This window comes from Hyla sarda, chromosome 3 (genome assembly GCF_029499605.1).
Source record: "Hyla sarda isolate aHylSar1 chromosome 3, aHylSar1.hap1, whole genome shotgun sequence".
NCBI lineage: Eukaryota > Metazoa > Chordata > Amphibia > Anura > Hylidae > Hyla > Hyla sarda.
In genome coordinates this window covers 238,843,105-238,862,159 of record NC_079191.1, presented here as the reverse complement: position 1 = coordinate 238,862,159, position 19,055 = coordinate 238,843,105, and the positions used below count along the sequence as shown (strand labels likewise).

The 19,055-nt window shown below is 43.7% G+C and overlaps 1 long non-coding RNA gene across 1 annotated transcript; it reads right to left on the bottom strand.

Moving 5' to 3' along the window:
* Window positions 1–205: 205 nt before the first annotated feature.
* On the bottom strand, window positions 206–7,666 carry LOC130362196 (uncharacterized). The gene is made up of 3 exons (XR_008891314.1): window positions 7,213–7,666; window positions 5,995–6,249; window positions 206–1,114 (listed from the first exon to the last, which is right to left on the bottom strand). It is a non-coding gene; the product is annotated as an uncharacterized LOC130362196 (long non-coding RNA).
* Between the last annotated feature and the right edge of the window lie 11,389 nt (window positions 7,667–19,055).

The window sequence follows — 19,055 nt, the reverse complement described above, 5'->3', positions numbered from 1 at the left end:
TGGATGTAAAGTGGTCTGCAGGCGAACTAAAATACTCAGAAGAGAAGAAGCGCCACTGGGTTTTTGAAGAGAAAATTTGTCCGGAATTGAAGGCCACATATGTTTACAAAGCCACCAACAATGGACCCCCCCCCCCACATGTGACCCCATTTTGGAAACTACACCCCTCACGGAATGTAATAAGGGGTGCAGTGAGCATTTACGCCCCACAGGTGTCTGGCAGATTTTTGGAACAGTGTTCCGTGAAAATGAAAAGCATGTGTTTGTTATGCAGATTTTCTCCTGCTCTGGACAGTTCCAAAAAATGGACAGGAGAGGTCAGCAGAGAGCACTGTGGTCGGGACATCAGAGAAACCCAAAAAGAAAAGTATTTCTTCTGTAGCTATAGCCCCTAAAAAGTACTGCAAGGATTAAGATTTTTTTTCATAGAAGTACTTTACAAATCTTTTTAACATTCTGCCACCAGTTGATTTAGAAAAAAAAAGTTTTCCACGGGAGTACCCCTTTAACACTCAAATGTCCTACCCCTTTTATTCCCCTTCCTGTTGCTCTTTAGATCACAGATTTTATTGTGTAACTGTTGCTGTGCATTCCAAGCCCAAGCCATATTCTGAGACATTTAGGGAAATAAATAGAAACTTTGTTGCCTATAGCAGCCAATAACATAAGTTTTCATTTTACAAAATAAAAGCTTCGCTCAAATTGTCTGACTTGTATCTCTAACAGGCTGCCTGTAAGATTGTCACCATCCTAATCAATGCATTATTGCAGTTCCCAGTAATCCAATAGGTATCCAGTACTATGAAGAAAAATTCAGGAAAGATGATTTACAGGAAGGAGTCAGCCATTACCAGCACAATACACTTTCCTCGCTTTGAATCGGTTTCTCCCTCAGGCTGTTCGCAACTGCACTTGGAGACTGATTACATTTATTTCTTAGCTGCACAAATGTTCATCCTCCAGCAATTCTAAGTTCATCATAAATGTGTAAAGATTAATATACAGGCTGGTCAAAACTCAGTCGGCTTAAGCATATCCTGGAATCAGGCTTATTACAATTACCAGTAAATGTAGCAAGACAGATCAAATATCACCATGAAGATCAAAAATGAGCCTGTGAAAGAGAGAAATATTTTAATGATGAAATACTATAAAGCGCTGGACCCAGTCTCTAACTTATATATTAGTTATATATTTATATATTATATTTATTTATATTTATATATTATATAAACGTATAAAGCACATATTATTTCTCTTTTGATTTGTAAATATCCACTTATAATTGTCTACTCACGGAAAATTTGCGATAGCGGAAGATTGGCAGATTGCTGGCAGACCCATTGAAGTGAGAGGTAGTGAAAATTGAAATGGATCAATATGTGAATGTAATCTAAATGTATTGTCCTCCCTGAACAAACCTTCCTTGAGATTGCGTTCACAAGCTATTACTAGCAGCGGGTTTCGCGCTGCGGGAAACCTGCTGCGAGTTAGGGTGCATTCACACCACGTTTTGTACATACGGGTGCCGGATCCGGCGGGGGGAGGGGCAAACCGGGCGCTCCCGTACCCCAGCCGGATCAGCCCGTGACTCCATTTACTTTAATGATCTGACCGGAGTCAAACGGTGACTCCGGTCGGCTCAGTTTTGACCCGTATGTGGTTTTGGACCGGACCTAAAACTGTAGTATACTACGGTTTTAGGTCCGGTCAGGAAACCACATATGGGTCAAAACTGAGCCGACCGGAGTCACCGTTTGACTCCGGTCAGATCATTAAAGTAAATGGAGTCACGGGCTGATCCGGCTGGGGTACGGGAGCGCCCGGTTTGCCCCTCCCCCCCGCCGGATCCGGCACCCGTATGTACAAAACGTGGTGTGAATGCAGCCTTACACTACCATTGATTTGAATGGGTCCACAGACAGTCCGCAATAGTGTCAGATTTGCGGACTGTCCGAGGACCCATTTAAATCAATGGGTAGCGTAACTTGCTGCTATCTACTAGCGTGTGAACGCACCCTAAAGGAGATCTGCATTGCCGGACACTTATCCCCTATTTTCAGGATGTCTGAGCGTCGGGGGTCTGAACGCTGGGCCCCGCACAGGAGCATCATGCTGCGGCCAACATGCCCCCTCCATGTATCTCTATGGGAGAGGCGGAGATGCAGCATTCTTGCATCCCCGCCTCTCCCATAGAGCTGTATGGGGGGGGGAGACCATCGACCTCAATGGCACGTGCATTAGCCGCACACAGACATGGCAATGCCGGGTCCCCATACAGGAGATGGCAGGGCATCCCAATGGTAGGACCCCCCCACGATCAGACACTTATGCCCTATCCTGCGGATAAAGGATGTGTCTTACACTGCAGTACTCCTTTAAAACCTTTCCAACAAATAAAAAATATGTTACTGACTTTGGTAACCCTTACCAGTGTGTAAAATCTGCAATGTATATTTAGAATTTCATGTTCTAGGCAATTGGGCTTGAGTTACTTTATATGCTTTCTGCTTTCATGTATAATGTTTTGTGTTAGATTCTGTTAAACTATTTTTGAAAAACCCACATAAAAAAATCTGAATGTCCCTGTAACACTCCAATGGGTTTGGACCCCTGTGTTACCATACCAGTTTGACTTAGGACCACACTCAGGAGCGGAGTCTAAGTATCCTCTAGGTATGTGGAAGCTGGACTTCTGCTGCTAGATGATACCAGGTCACTGCTCTTAGAGGGGTCCGGTATAGGTAAAGGCACGTCAAGCAGGCCACAAAGCCCCAATGCCAGGAACCAGGGATACATTAAGAGGTCAGCACCAGATGGTAATAGCAGGAGACATAGCACAGTTCAGTCAATAACAGAAAGCAATTCCAATAGGTGGTGCTAGTCAACAGCAGGAGATTTAGCCCAGTAAAGATTAAGTAGCCTCAAGGTAAAGATGTAGCAGAGCTAAAGATGTTCTAATAGCAGCAGGATAATTTGCTGGCTGGATACAGTCACAGGTTCAATGTCGCCAGCGCAGATCATGCACAGGAGAGTCAGCAAGGTACACAGTCAGACAGAGGCAAAGTTGGGTACACAGGTAGAGGTGAGATACAGAATAGCAGATCAGGAACACTATGGTGTGGGGCAGCCTTAAATGTCAGGCAGTGATATGTGGACTTCACACTAGGAAAGCAGATTCTGGTAATGTATCACCTAGATTTATTTCCTGTTTTCAGACAGATATTGAAACATGTTCCATATTTGTTTAATCTTAATTTTAATTCTATTTTCTTTTTATTTCATTTTTTTTTATAACTACCAGAAATTAGAGATAGGTTTTACAGCAAGTATCATGGGCATAGGCAACAATAGATGAATGGGAATGCTAACTGACCTTTGCAAAGGTCATTCTAGAGGGAGGGGGAGGCTGAGCTGTTAGAAAAGTTATTGTATGTGTCACCTTTTACTGTACTATTGTCTGTGTTGAGAAGAGGGAAGTGATCTATACAGAAGAGCAGAACAGGAAGTTTCTGCTTAGTTTTAGGCCTAGTGGCCAAAATTGAGACTGCACATTTTCAGGATTATGTCCAAACATAGATAAATGGAAACTAAGAAAAAGAAGAAAAAAAAATGATTTAAAAAAGAAAAATGATTCAAACTAATTAAAGATCATTTTCAAATGATACAGTCCAAAATGCCTGTTTAAGTTGTAGCCAGTGCACACACATGTCTCCTGGAGGAACTGCAGCCACAGGGGCATCAGAAAAGAGGTCAGCAGCGAAAGTGTAACACTCATGTTTCAGAAGACAGGTACCCCAATGGATGTGGATCCGCTGGACCTGTGTGGCAGATGACTCGGACCGTACCAGGGAGCAGAGTCTAAGGTGCCACTGGTTTTCACCAGAGCCCGCCGCAAAGCGGGATGGACTTGCTGTGGCAGGCGGCACCCAGGCTGCTACCCCTGGCATGGCTCGACCACAAAGGCAGCTGAGGAGATGCGAGGCACAGGAGGGATAAGGAAGCTCGTAGTCTGGATAGCAGGTGGTCAGGGCAGGCGGCATGGTTGCGTAGTCAGGACATAGCAGGAGGTCAATAGGCAGGCGGCAGAGAAGCAAGGTCGGGTCACAAAGCAAAGGATCAGATAAACGGCAAGGCAGAAACAGGAATGGTTTCTCTCAGGCTCAAGGCAACAAAGATCTGGCAGGGGAGTGAGGAGGGTGGAGGAATGTATAAATGAGCCACAGGTGAATCACACTAATGAGCACACTGGCCCTTTGGGGATGGGGACACGCGCACCAGAGCAGTGAGGCAGAGGCTGGGGCAGGAGAAGAACTAGGTGAGTGATGGACTGGGGCTTGCATGCGGGTACGTCCCGCGATGCGAGTCCCAGTCCCGCCGGCAGCAGCAAGTAACGGGACCATGCGCTCACGGTCAGCATGTGCAGCCGGAGGGCATAACGTAACAGAAAGCCTGGCGTAGACAGCAGGAAGGTGCAGTGAACACGACCCAGTATTGACGAGTGCAGTAAAGTGATTGTTGTAGTGATTGGGCTGATCTCCTTCCTGGTGCCTGGGCCCAGTATGCTCAGCAAATCACTAGGTGAGGTGGGGCACCAATGTGGTCAGCCATTCGCTGAGCTGCACTGTAGCATGTCAAGCACCAGAACCTGGAAGATAATCGTACTGGAGGCCAGGGAAAGCATTTTTGCTGCAAATGAAAAGAATCATGGTTAAAATGGACAGTTTTACTGATAAAACTTGTCATATTTACAGTGATTTTGGTAATTGGCAGCATAAACCACATGTGCTAATAAGCTACTATGCCGCTTAATGTATGAAAACAGTCTAAAGCCTTAATGCAGATTGTGACACCCATATGTTTTCCAATTTGTTTATACTTGCACCAAACTTTGCAAACAGCTGACTTGGAACAACTAACAATATTTTCCCTCTTGAAGGTATAGAATCCTTTGCATTGTTTTAACTGAACCATCTTATGTTGAGTCACATTTTCTTTTAATCAGTTGTATGCAACAGCAGGAAGTTATTTTAAATGCAAACTAATCAGCATTTTTAGACTTGTGACTATATTTGTTATATTTTCTGCACACCATATCCTATAAACCATCATATCCTATAGTGTCCACAGCTCCTTTCACATAGCAGCTATTTGCCCCGCTCCTGTCTCACAGATACCTAGCAAATAGAAAACACTGCAACAGCACTGTTAGGCTATGTTCACACTCCAGAAAGTCCGCACGGAAAATCTCTGTGCAGACATTCTGGAAATTCTAGGATCACACAGGACTGTGTCGTCTTTTAGACGGGAATGCATTCCATGCAGAGTCCGCAGAAAGAATGGATACCAGAATTTGAATTTCCGCACCAGATGTTTCCGGCACAAAAATACTTCTATGTGAACAGCGCAACAGAATCTCATTTAAATCAATGGAACTCTATTGCATAATCTCTGTGCGGAATTCCAAAGTGGAATTCCGCACGGAAATTTTGGCATGTTAACATAGCCTTACAGTTGTTGTGGAGTTTATTATAAGCAGCTCCATGTTCATTGTACAAGAAACAGAGGCCGGTGATCTTACCAAGAGTAGAAAGGTAAAGAGATTGAGGAGAAGGTAGGGAGAAGTAACAGAAGGGCCCCAGCTTAGTATATAAGTGATAATAAAGCTTTACTGCTACCGCTAGTTGTGTTTGCATAAGGGACTTGAAGGAATTAAATGGTCAGAGTGCCTGTCTAGCCTATGTAGATTATGTGTGGCACAAGAAAGAAGGAGAGAGAGAAAGCGAGAGAGAGAATCACATATTAATCACCTATATGAATATTACATAAAAAAATATATAGTACAAGTACCGATAATCTTATAAACTTAAAACAAAATTCTAAACCAGGAAAATGTTTTAGCCATTGTTTATAAGAAGTTGCAATGTACAGCATAATGCCACCTGTTTTTTGTTTAGTGTGCACAACACATTCATCTGTATGAACTGAAGTTACCTGATGCTTCCCGAAAGCCATTTTCCAACCTGAGAGGCAAACATCCAATTAACAATGAATTGTTAATCAATCTATCAAATAAATTACAGTGAGGCCATTACTTTTTCAGTAATGGTGTGAACTGTTGTTCCAGTGTTCAAAATTGTTAGCAATGTAAATGATAAGAGTACTACATAGTACAGTAAACATGTTATCTACACAATCGGGAGCTCCCATGTTCAGGCATTGTTTCAAAAGTTTGGTAAAGTCGTGTACCTAAACAGAGAAAAAAAAGTATAAAAGCAAAGACTAGTACACGTGGATCCATTTCTAACTTTAGCTGACATTGCACAGAATAGAATAGTATGTCAGTGTAAGCCGCCTTTATTTTTATATCTATTCAATGTATACACAGAAAATGTCAAAAGAGTGAAAGTCCACTTTGGATATACCCTTTGTGGCAAATATCACATAAGGAGGTGCATTAGGGTTAATTAAAGTCTACTATATATTTAGTATATAAATAAGTAATTTGATTCCAGCAATTTGGAAGTATTTCTGAAACATATATACATACTCACACATACATTAAAGGACAACTGCAGGGTCCACAGGATAAGGGTCCGACCGCTGGGACCCCCTGTGATCTCCTGAACTGGGCCCCCGCATTAGCGCTCATTGAGAGCGCTAATGTGCATAGCATCAACCTAGAGAGGTCGACGGTACGCCCCCTCGATATATATATACTTATAGCAATTTTCATATGGAATTGGACAAATAGTAGCACTATTAAATTTCAAAACTCCCATTGCTACTTCTTAGAGTTCCTGAGTAACATTGGCAGGGGGGGCTTCTACATTTTCCATAATAAAGGGATGCAGCCTCTTACTGCCACAATGAGATGTCAAAAAAAATATGAGTTTTACAGCAAATAGCTTAGACTCTGGATCCACTGCACTGGGAGAACTGCCCCAGCTGGCTGCGTCTCAACCAGCAATGTTGATGCAGAGTAACAAAGTAATATCCAATAACTTTTTACAAGTCCCAAACAGCGTTAATGGGGGCTATAAATTTTTTCTGATTCTATTAAATATTGGTGGTAAGGAGGGTCCCAACTTATCGCACTTAAAAAGCACCTGCCACCAAATATACTTTTCTAAACTAACTCAGGCTATGTTCCCTAACACTCCTCCCACCCTTAAAAAATATTTCAGAGCTTTAAAAAGCTGTATATCTTACCTTTATTCTTGCTCACATAGTGCAATCTCCCAGCAGGAGAAAGTTGGCATTTCCCAGCAGGCATGACATCACTTTAGCCTGCTAGGGGACCACTTCCACCCTCACATCGTTGCAGTGCTGTGCTAAATAGAAGACTTCAGGCTCTGTGCAGCTTTCAGTGAGGCTCTATACATGTTTCAGTGAGGCTCTTTTCAGCTTTCAATGAGGCTCTTTGCAGCTTTCAGTGAGGCTCTGTGCAGCTGTCAATCAAGCAGAGTGCAGAGAAACACTTCCTTAGTTTGGTCTCCTGCCAGGCTGGGAGGTGAACAATCTCACTGTATTACCATATTTTTCGCCGTATTAGACGCACTTTTTCTTCCCCAAAACTGGGGGGTAAAAGTCGGTGCGTCTTATACGGCGAATACACCCCCATCGCGACGGTCCCTGCGGCCATCAACGGCCGGGACCCGCGGCTAATACAGGACATCACCAATCGCGGTGATGCCCTGTATTAACCCTTCAAACGCGGCGATCAAAGCTGACCGCCGCGTCTGAAGGGAAAGTGACACTAACCTGGCTGTTCAGTCGGGCTGTTCGGGACCGCCGCGATTTCATCGCGGTGGTCCCGAACAGCCCGACTGAATAGCCGGGTTAGTGCTTACAGGACACCGGGAGGGACCTTACCTGCCTCCTCGGTGTCTTCTCCGTTCAGGGATCCCCTGTATGCCGGCCTCGTCATCACGTCGTCGCGTACGTGCGTCGGCGTGCGTAACGACGTGATGACGGCGACGGAGAGCGAGGATACCCGCCCGGCAGCAGAGACGTTCCGGAGCAACGGGGACAGCGATGGAGCGACAACCAGGGCAGCGGTGACGGGTCCGGAGCGGCGGGGACACGTGAGTATTAAATCCTATGCAGTGGTCTTCAATCTGCGGACCTCCAGATGTTGCAAAACTACAACTCCCAGCAAACGCCAACGGCTGTCCGGGCATGCTGGAAGTTGTAGTTTTGCAACATCTGGAGGTCCGCAGGTTGAAGACCACTATTGGGTTCAAAATCTTTATTTTTTTTAGATTTTGCCCCTAAAAATTGGGTGCGTCTTATACGCCGGTGCGTCCTATAGGGCGAAAAATACGGTAATTGTGGCAGGGAACAGAACAGAACAGAGCCACCTAGTGCCTTTTTTTCTGTTACATTTTAAACATATTTATGTTGATAATTTTAAAAGCAAGTGAATGGGAATGGGACACAAGGAACACTATATTAAAAGTTTTATTTGGTGACAGGTACTCTTTAAGCTGCAGTGTACGCCATATACACATTCCATATCATTGTTGGACCCCTATTGGTATTTCATTTAATTACTATATGCATCACTGTTCACTTTATATTTGCCAGGCCAGGTGTGAGAGCATCTGGGCTGGTAAATATACAGCTGATTCTGGGGCCAAGATACAAATGAGTGCTGATTAATACAGTAATGTATGCATCTTCACTTATATACACAAATGTCTATATTGCACCCATTGAGAGACACCAGAAAAGTAAGAGTAGCATCACCAGGCACAATATGGTGCATGCTATATCTGTAACCTGCCTATTTGATTCTGCATAGAAGGGTGTGCGCTGGCAGTTTTTTTTTTTTTTCACCATCAGATGAATTTGTTTTGCACATTGAGAATGGACCCAAAAAGCACATAGGTATTTTAATTTGAAATTAATATCATACCCAGTGTAAGAACTCGTAAGGTTAATCTGCCCTGAGAGTTTTTGTTTTCCTTGGTTGCTGGGACTACGCCTCTGTGCTTTTGTGTGTGGTTCAGTTTGCGGCAATTTGGAGTCCTCCCGTTAGTTGCACAGGCATATAAGGAGATCTTTCCCAGTCATTCCTTGCCTGTGAAAGTTCTTGTAACTGACCTAGCAACCTCTGTACTCATATTGTTTATTCTGGTTTTGTGACTCTTGGCTCGGCTTTTGAATACCCTTTGACACTCTGCTATTGTACTTCGTTCACTCCTGGCTTGGACTCAGCTCGTTGACTGCATATTTGTGTGTGTGTGTGTGTTTGGGTTATTTCTGTTAGTTTGTGTGCCTCCAGCTGTCCCTGACATTTGACTGTTTTTGTCCCTGACATTTGACTGTTTTTTGCAGTTTATTATTTTGACTACTGACTTCCATCACTTATATAGGAAGGGACTGGCACCGTGGTTATGAACCTGCTTCCTAGGGAGGGTGCACAAGTAGGCAGGGACAGAGGGAGTGGGCGAGTTCAGGGCTGCACTCTATCCCTGCCCTATGTGACACCCAGAATGCTATACTCAAATGGTTTCAAAGGTCACACTGACCAAATCAGGTGAAGGTCCCTTTCCTCCAGTTAGACAAGTGTTTCTCAAGCGCAGTCCTCAAGACCCCCCAACAGGTCATGTTTTTAGGATTTCCTTAGTCTTTCACAGGTGATATAGCTATGGTGATGCCTGATTCACTGACTATAATTATATCACCTGTGAAAGACTAAGGAAATCCAGAAAACATGACCTGTTGGTGGGTCTTGAGAAACACTGAACTATACTGTCCTCTTGAATAGAATTTAATAATACAGAGGATTGCCATTATCTATTTTAGAAGACTTTATAATAATTATACATATTTACATTCATTTAAATGTTCAGTTTTTAAATGTGAAATACAAAGCCTACATTTAAGTGGTAACCTGCATGCCACTTATTTCTTAGTTTTCATATGCATTTCTTAAAGAGAATCTGACAGCTATGTCCCCACACTAAACCCAATATATGGGGTTATAGTGTGGGTGAATAGCTGTAAAAAGAAGCGTCACTTAAGTTTTTAGGTTATGTATTTCCTGACTTCTGGCCATTACAATCGCATTGCCATTGCGCTTCAGCGCACAATGGAGATGGGGAGACTGCTCATCCAGCTCCCCTGCCTCATCAATATTCTGTCTTCAGTTTGATCCCTTTTGTGATGTGAGAGCCAGGTGTGGCAGGGAGCAGAGTGCTCATCCATACCACCCCCTTTTGCAGGCTCTCACGTTTACAGGCTGGAGGTGAAATATTGATGAGGCAGGGAAGCTGAGCAAGCTGGCTCCCCCCTCCATTGCGCTCTGGAGCGCAATGGTAATGCTATTGTAACAGCCAGAAGTCAGGAAATACATAACCTGAAAACGTAAGAGGCCCTTCTTTTAACAGCTATTCACCTGCACCATAACCCAGTATATTGGGTCGCAGTATATCTGGTTAAGTGCAAGTGAAATAGTTGTTGGATTGTTTTTAATACACATTCATTAAAATTTTCTGTTTTAAGGGATTTTCTAAGAGCTAAAAGAGTTTGGGACTTTCTAAGAGTTAAAAGAGTTTTCCCAGGGGCAATAATCTTTTTATTGCACTTTACAATTATGTAAATGTACATTGTAGACTGTGTGCCAAATTTGTGTACTTATTTTAGTAGTCTTTGTAGCTTGTGACTCATTAGGGACTTAGTAATTAGGGCACAAAATCTGTAATGCTCACAGTAAATCAGTAATACTGCACTTTAAAGGTAAGAAAAATGTACAATGTACAAGTAAACCTCTGCCCTTTTTGATTTCAACACATATTATTATGATTATTTTTTATATATTAAAAAAACAAATCACAAGCATGTAACAGACAGAATTAACTGTAACACTCACGTTTCTGAAAACAGGAACCCCCGGTGGACATGGATCCACTGGACCTGTGTGGCAGATGACTCAGACCGTTCCAGGGAGCGGAGTCTAAGGTGCTGCTGGTTTTCACCAGAGCCCGCTGCAAAGCAGGATGGACTTGCTGCGGCAGGCGGCATCCAGGTCGCTACCCCTGGCACGGCTCGCCCACACAGGCAGCTGAGGAGATAAGGCAACTCGTAGTCTGGATAGCAGAAGGTCAAGGCAGGTGGCACAGTAACATAGTCAAAGTGAAGCAGGAGTTCAGTAGGCAGGCAATAGAGGAGCAAGGTCAAGTTACAAGAGCAAGAGATCTGATACACGGCAAAGCAATACAAAGGAACGCTTTCACAAAGGCACAAGGCAACAAAGATCCGGCAGGGAACTGAGGAGGGTGGAGGAATTTATAAATGAGCAACAGGTGGATTACAATAATGAGCGTACTGGCCCTTTAAATCTTAAAGCTCCGGCACGCGCGCGCCCTAGGGGATGGGGACACGCGCGCTGGAGCCGAGAGGCAGAGGCAGGAAAAACACCTGGAGAGTGACAGACTGGGGCTCGCATGCGGGTGCGTCCCGCGATGCGAGTCCCAGCCCCATCGGCAGCAGAAGGTAAGGGGATCATGCGCTCATGGCCAGCGTGTGTGGCCGGAGCACATGACGTAACAGTACCCCCCTTGGTCTCACCCTCCTTTTATGAGAGAGAAAACTCCTGAGAAAGTCCCGGTCCAGGATATTCTCCTCAGGCTCACAAGATCTCTCCTCAGGACCGTAACCCTCCCAGTCGAGCACAAAATTTTTTTACCTCTCACAGTTTTTGCAGCAAGAATCTGTTTAACTTTGTAGACGTCAGGTGAGCCGGAGACAGGTGTGGGGACAAGATTCTTCTGAGGGAAACAGTTTATGACAAGAGGCTTGAGGAGAAAGACGTGGAAGGAATTGGGAATATGTAATGTAGCAGGTAGACAGAGTTTGTAGGAGACACGATTGATCTTTTGTAGAATCTGAAAGGGACCAGGGTAGCAAGGACCAAGCTTGTAACAGGGGATCTTGAAGCGGATGTATTTGGATGAAAGCCACACCATGTCATCAGGAGAGAAGGAAGGAGGAGGTCTTCTACCTTTCCCTCTCTAAGCGCAATTCCTCCTGTCTCTCGGCAAAATGCACATTCATGCGTGTGGCCAAGTAGATAAGTTCTGTTAAAGAAGATAAAGGATCAAGTGCTGCAAGGGCATCTTTAATCCCTCTTGACAGTCCTTTTTTGAATGTGGCACACAAGGCCTCATCATTCCAGGCAAGTTCAGAGGCTAGAATGCGGAATTGAACCGCATAGTCATCAACGGTAGAATTCCCTTGACAGAGGTTCAGCAACGCTGTCTCAGCTGAAGAGGCACGTGCGGGTTCCTCAAAGACACTGCAAAATTCCGCCAAGAATGCCGACAAATTGGAGGATACTGGATCACCAAGGTCCCAAAGGGGTGTAGCCCAAGCCAGGGCTTTTCCGGACAGTAGACTAATGACAATGGCCACCTTACTATGTTCCATCGGAAACAGTTCAGACATGAGCTCAAAGTGCATGGAGCACTGTGTAACAAATCCTCTGCACGACTTGGAATCCCCATCATACTTGGAAGGCAAAGGCAGGTGCAGCTGGAAGCCAGAAGACACTGCAGGAGCTGGAGGTGGGAGTGAGCCAGATTGTGGTACCTGCTGCTGTTGCAAGGCCAAAACCTGTTGCATCATGGCTGACAGTTGAGAAAATTGCTGCGTCGGGCCAACTGCTGCGAGTGACGTATCACAACGGAGGGAAGATCCGCGACTTCAGGAAGGGGTACCTCAGCGGGATCCATGGCCGGATCTTACTGTAACACTCACGTTTCTGAAGACAGGAACCCCGGTGGATGTGGATTCGCTGGACCTGTGTGGCAGATGACACGGACCGTACCAGGGAGCGGAGTCTAAGGTGGAAACGGTATATGGAAACAGTCATAGCAAATTTACCTTTTGTGTTTTGGTTTTAATTTCTTTAAAAAAGGTGATGCAGGGTTAAAGAAAACTTGGCTGCTTTTTATCAAAGACTGTGCCACATCTATTTACTGAGAGTTTGTTTAATTGCAGTTCAGCCCTATTCATTTCAATAGAGACACAACCATCAGACAGGTTTGGCATTGTTTTTGGAATACAGCCTTGTTTTTTTAAATTGTGGACAAACTTCTGAAAGCTTTTCACAGAAAACAGATAAACATTAACACCAAAATCACTGCAGATCAAACTGGCTATTTAGTGGTACCATTTGCACACCACTTTAGTGGAAAATATATCACCTACGAGCAAAGTATTTTAAAAAAAAAAGGCTGAAAAATTTCTGAATGTCATTTTGAATAAGTTGAGGGGTGCAGTTTTCATAATGGGGTCCATTATGGGGTATTTCTAATATAAAGACCCTCAAATTCAATTCAAAACTGAACTGGTCCCTGAAAAATTCAGATTTTGAAATTTACTTGGAAAATTGCTGCTATACTTTGAAGCCCTCTGATGTCTTCAAAAAGTAAAAACATGTCACCTTTATGATGCCAACATAAAATAGACATATTGTATATGTGAATCAATATATAATGTATTTGGTATGTCTATTTCTCTTACAAGCAGATAGCTTCAAAGTTATAAAAATGCTAAATTTTTGAAATTTTCACCAAGAAATGATGCAAGTATCGACAGAAATTTACCACTAACAAAGTAAAATATGTTTTGAAAAAAACATTCTCTGAATCAAATTCATAAGGACAAGCATCCCAGAGTTATTAATGCTTAAAGGATAACATGTCTAAGCACTGGAGTACCCCTTTAAAGTGACAGTGGTCAGATGTGCAAAAAATGCTCTGGTCCTTAGGGTCAAAATGGTCTCGGTCCCCAAGGGGTTAAAATAGCAATGATGGTGTTATCATTGCGGTTTGAGCAATGATAACGCCACGCACTCCCTCCTGTCCAATCAACCTTCCTTAGATATTCATCTTCTCCTGCTGCTATCTGTGTAGGGAGCAGAGTCTAGAGCAGTGTTATCGCTTGTGTAGTGGTAACAGCGTATTCACCTACTCATCATATAGATGCAGCAGCAGAAAATGAGTTTTGATAAAGGGGCGGGGTGGATGGGATGGAGAGTGCAGTCTTATCATTGCTAAAACAGCATGGATGCCCCTATTACTTACTATGTTACCCTAGTTTACATAAATACATTTATAGTAATAATTCCTGAACGGATTTTAGTCATGTAAAGATCATTGGAAAGAGTACACTATAATCCTGTATATTCAGGTTAGTACAGGTGATCCTTCTGTCAGTTTTCCTTTATAGGTTAAAAAATAAATGATTGTCCATTTAATAACAGCTGCCAAGGCCCTTATACCTCTTAACTGGATGCAAACAGATCCACCCACTTCATCACAATGGCTTCTTAAAGGGGTACTCCCTTTACTAACTCCTTAACTTTATTTTTTTTTTATCAACTGGTGCCAGAAAGTTAAACAGATTTGTAAATGACTTCTATTAAAAAATCTTAATCCTTCCTGTACTTATTAGCTGCTGAATACTACAGCGGAAATTCTTTTCTTTTTGAAACACAGAACTGTCTGCTGACATCACGAGCACAGTGCTCTCTGCTGACATCTCTGTCCATTTTATGAACTGTCCAGAACAGCATATGTTTGCTATAGGGATTTCCTTTTACCCTGGACAGTTCCTAAAATGGACAGAGATGTCAGCAGAGAGCACTGTGCTCATGATGTCAGCAGACAACTCTGTGTTTCAAACGGAAAAGAATTTCCACTGTTGTATTCAGCAGCTAATAAGTACAGGAAGGAAGAATATTTTTTAATAGAAGTAATTTACAAATCTGTTTAACTTTCTGGCGCCAGTTGATTTAAAAAAAAAAAGTTTTTCACCGGAGTACCCCTTTAACCCCTTAAGGACCGAGCCCTTTTTCACCTTAAGGACCAGAGCATTTTTTGCAATTCTGACCACTGTCACTTTAAACATTAATAACTCTGGAATGCTTTTAGTTATCATTCTGATTCCGAGATTGTTTTTTCGTGACATATTCTACTTTAAGTTAGTGGTAAAATTTTGTGGTATCTTGCATCCTTTCTTGGTGAAAAATCACCAAATTTGATGAAAAAAATGAAAATTTTGCATTTTTCTAACTTTGAAGCTCTCTGCTTGTAAGGAAAATGGATATTCAAAATAATTTTTTTTTGGGTTCACATATACAATATGTATACTTTATGTTTGCATCACAAAATTTATGAGTTTTTACTTTTGGAAGACACCAGAGGGCTTCAAAGTTCAGCAGCAATTTTACAATTTTTCACAAAATTTTCAAACTCGCTATTTTTCATGGACCAGTTCAGGTTTGAAGTGGATTTGAAGGGTCTTCATATTAGAAATACCCCATAAAAGACCCCATTATAAAAACTGCACCCCCAAAGTATTCAAAATGACATTCAGTAAGTGTATTAACCCTTTAGGTGTTTCACAGGAATAGCAGCAAAGTGAAGGAGAAAATTCAAAATCTTCATTTTTTACATTCGCATGTTCTTGTAGACCCAATTTTTGAATTTTTGCAAGGGATAAAAAGGAGAAAATTTTTACTTATATTTGAAACCCAATTTCTCTCGAGTAAGCACATACCTCATATGTCTATGTTAATTGTTCAGTGGGCGCAGTAGAGGGCTCAGAAGGGAAGGAGCGACAAATGGTTTTTGGGGGGCATGTCACCTTTAGGAAGCCCCTATGGTGCCAGGACAGCAAAATAAAATCACATGGCATACCATTTTGGAAACTAGACCCCTCAGGGAACGTAACAAGGGGTAAAGTGAACCTTAATACCCTACAGGTGTTTCACGACTTTTGCATATGTAAAAAAAATAATTTTTTTTTTACCTAAAATGCTTGGTTTCCCAAAAATTTTAAATTTTTAAAAAGAGTAATAGCAGAAAATACCCCCCAAAATTTGAAACCCAATTTCTCCCGATTCAGAAAACACCCCATATGGGGGTGAAAATTACTCTGCTGGCGCACTACAGGTCTCAGAAGAGAAGGAGTCACATTTGGCTTTTTGAAAGCAAATTTTGCTCTGGGGGCATGCCGCATTTAGGAAGCCCCTATGGTGCCAGAACAGCAAAAAAAATCACATGGCATACCATTTTGGAAACTAGACCCCTCGGGGAACGTAACAAGGGGTAATGTGAACCTTAATACCCTAAAGGTGTTTCACGACTTTTGCATATGTAAAAAAAATTTTTTTTTTTTACCTAACATGCTGGGTTTCCCAAAATTTTTACATTTTTAAAAAGGGTAATAGCAGAAAATACCCCCCAAAATTTGAAGCCCAATTTCTCCCGATTCAGAAAACACCCCATATGGGGATGAAAAGTGCTCTGCTGGCGCACTACAGGTCTCAGAAGAGAAGGAGTCACATTTGGCTTTTTGAAAGCAAATTTTGCTCTGGGGGCATGCCGCATTTAGGAAGCCCCTATGGTGCCAGAACAGCAAAAAAAAAACACATGGCATACCATTTTGGAAACTAGACCCCTCGGGGAACGTAACAAGGGGTAATGTGAACCTTAATACCCTACAGGTGTTTCACGACTTTTGCATATGTGAAAAAAAAATTTTTTTTTTTCCTAAAATGCTTGGTTTCCCAAAATTTTTACTTTTTTGAAAAGGGTAATAGCAGAAAACACCCCCCAAAATTTGAAGCCCAATTTCTCCCGATTCAGAAAACACCCCATATGGGGGTGAAAAGTGCTCTGCTGGCGCACTACAGGTCTCAGAAGAGAAGGAGTCACATTTGGCTTTTTGAAAGCAAATTTTGCACTGGGGGCATGCCGCATTTCGGAAGCCCCTATGGTGCCAGGACAGCAAAAAAAACACATGGCATACCATTTTGGAAACTAGACCCCTCGGGGAACGTAACAAGGGGTTAAGTGAACCTTTATACCCCACAGGTGTTTCATGACTTTTGTATATGTAAAAAAAAAATATTTTTTTTTACCTAAAATGCTTGTTTTCCCAAAAATTTTACATTTTTAAAAAGGGTAATAGCAGAAAATCCCCCCCAAAATTTGAAGCCCAATTTCTCCCGAGTACGGCGATACCCCATATGTGACCCTAAACTGTTGCCTTGAAATACGACAGGGCTCCAAAGTGAGAGCGCCATGTGCATTTGAGGCCTAAATTAGGGACTTGCATAGGGGTGGACATAGGGGTATTCTACGCCAGTGATTCCCAAACAGGGTGCCTCCAGCTGTTTTAAAACTCCCAGCATGCCTAGACAGTCAGTGGCTATCTGGCAATACTGGGAGTAGTTGTTTTGCAACAGCTGGAGGCTCCGTTCTGGAAACAGTGGCGTACCAGACGTTTTTCATTTTTATTGGGGAGGGGGGCTGTGTAGGGGTATGTGTATATGTAGTGTTTTTTACTTTTTATTTTGTGTTAGTGTAGTGTTTTTAGGGTACAGTCGCACGGGCGGGGGTTCACAGTAGTTTCTCGCTGGCAGCTTGAGCTTCAGCAGAAAATTTGCCGCAGCTCAAACTTGCAGCCGGATACTTACTGTAATCCTCCGCCCATGTGAGTGTACCCTGTACCTTCACATTGGGGGGGGAAATATCTCCAGCTGTTGCAAAACTACAACTCCCAGCATGTACGGTCTATCAGTGCATGCTGGGAGTTGTAGTTTTGCAACAGCTGGAGACACACAGGTTGTGAAACACCGAGTTTGGTAACAAACTCAGTGTTTTGCAACCAGTGTGCCTTCAGCTGTTGCAAAAGCTACAACCCCCAGCATGTACAGACAGCGGAAGGGCATGCTGGGTCTTGTAGTTATGCAACAGCCGGAGGCATACTACATTGGCTGGGGATGCTGGGGATTGTAGTTATGCAACAGCTGGAGACACACTGGTTTGCTACTTAACTCAGTGTGCCTTCCGCTGTTGCAAAACTACAACTCTCAGCTGTCACCGACAGCCAACGGGCATGCTGGGAGTTGTAGTTATGCAACCACCAGATGCACCACTACAACTCCCAGCATGCACTTTAGCTGATTGTGCAAGCTGGGAGTTGTAGTTACACAACAGCTGAAGGTACACTTTTCCATAGAAAGAATGTGCCTCCAGCTGTTGCAAAACTAAAAGTCCCAGCATGCCCATAAGGGCATGCTGGGAGTTGTGGTGGTCTGCCTCCTGCTGTTGCATAACTACAGCTCCCAGCATGCCCTTTTTGCATGCTGGGAGCTGTTGCTAAGCAACAGCAGGAGGCTGTCACTCACCTCCTGCTGCTGCTCCACGATGCCGCCGCACAGGTCAGTCCCTCGCCGCCACTCACCTCCTGCTGCTGCTCCACGATGCCGCCGCACAGGTCAGTCCCTCGCCGCTCCTGGGGCCCCGATCCCAACAGGGACGCTGGGGATCGGGGTCCCCAGCACCGGGGGTAGTCTTCCCGCACCTGCTCACGTCCTCCGGAAGAGGGGCGGAGCGGGTTGCGGGAGTGACACCCGCAGCAGGCGCCCTGATTGGTCGGCCGGGAATCCAGCCGACGAATCAGGGCGATCGTGAGGTGGCACCAGTGCCACCTCACCCCTGCTGGCTCTGGAGACCCGATTGACCCGGAATCCGCCGCAGATCGCTGGACTGAATTGTCCAGCGATCTGCGGCAATCGCCGACATGGGGGGACATAATGACCCCCCTGGGCGATATGCCGGGATGCCTGCTGAACGATTTCAGCAGGCATCCGGCCCCGGCTCCCCTCCGGCTAGCGGCGGGGCCGGGAATGCTCAGGGCGTATCCATACGCCCTCGGTCCTTAAGGACTTGGAAACGGTGGCGTATGGATACGCCCTATGTCCTTAAGGGGTTAAGTTTAGAATTAGAAGTTCCAACCCTTCAACTTGGGTGTTTTGGATGTCCTTATCAATTGGCCCTGTATGCCTTATTAACTTAGCTAGTAATATTGTGTAAAATATGGGGACATTTCGTTATAGTACTGACATGAAGTTGTTTGATGTCCAGACATTCTATGTATGGTTCTGCACTTCACATAATTATGTTATATTGTACTTATGCTTTCTCAGTGGAATGCTTTGGAACCGTTTTATTTGTTTGTAACGTTTTTTA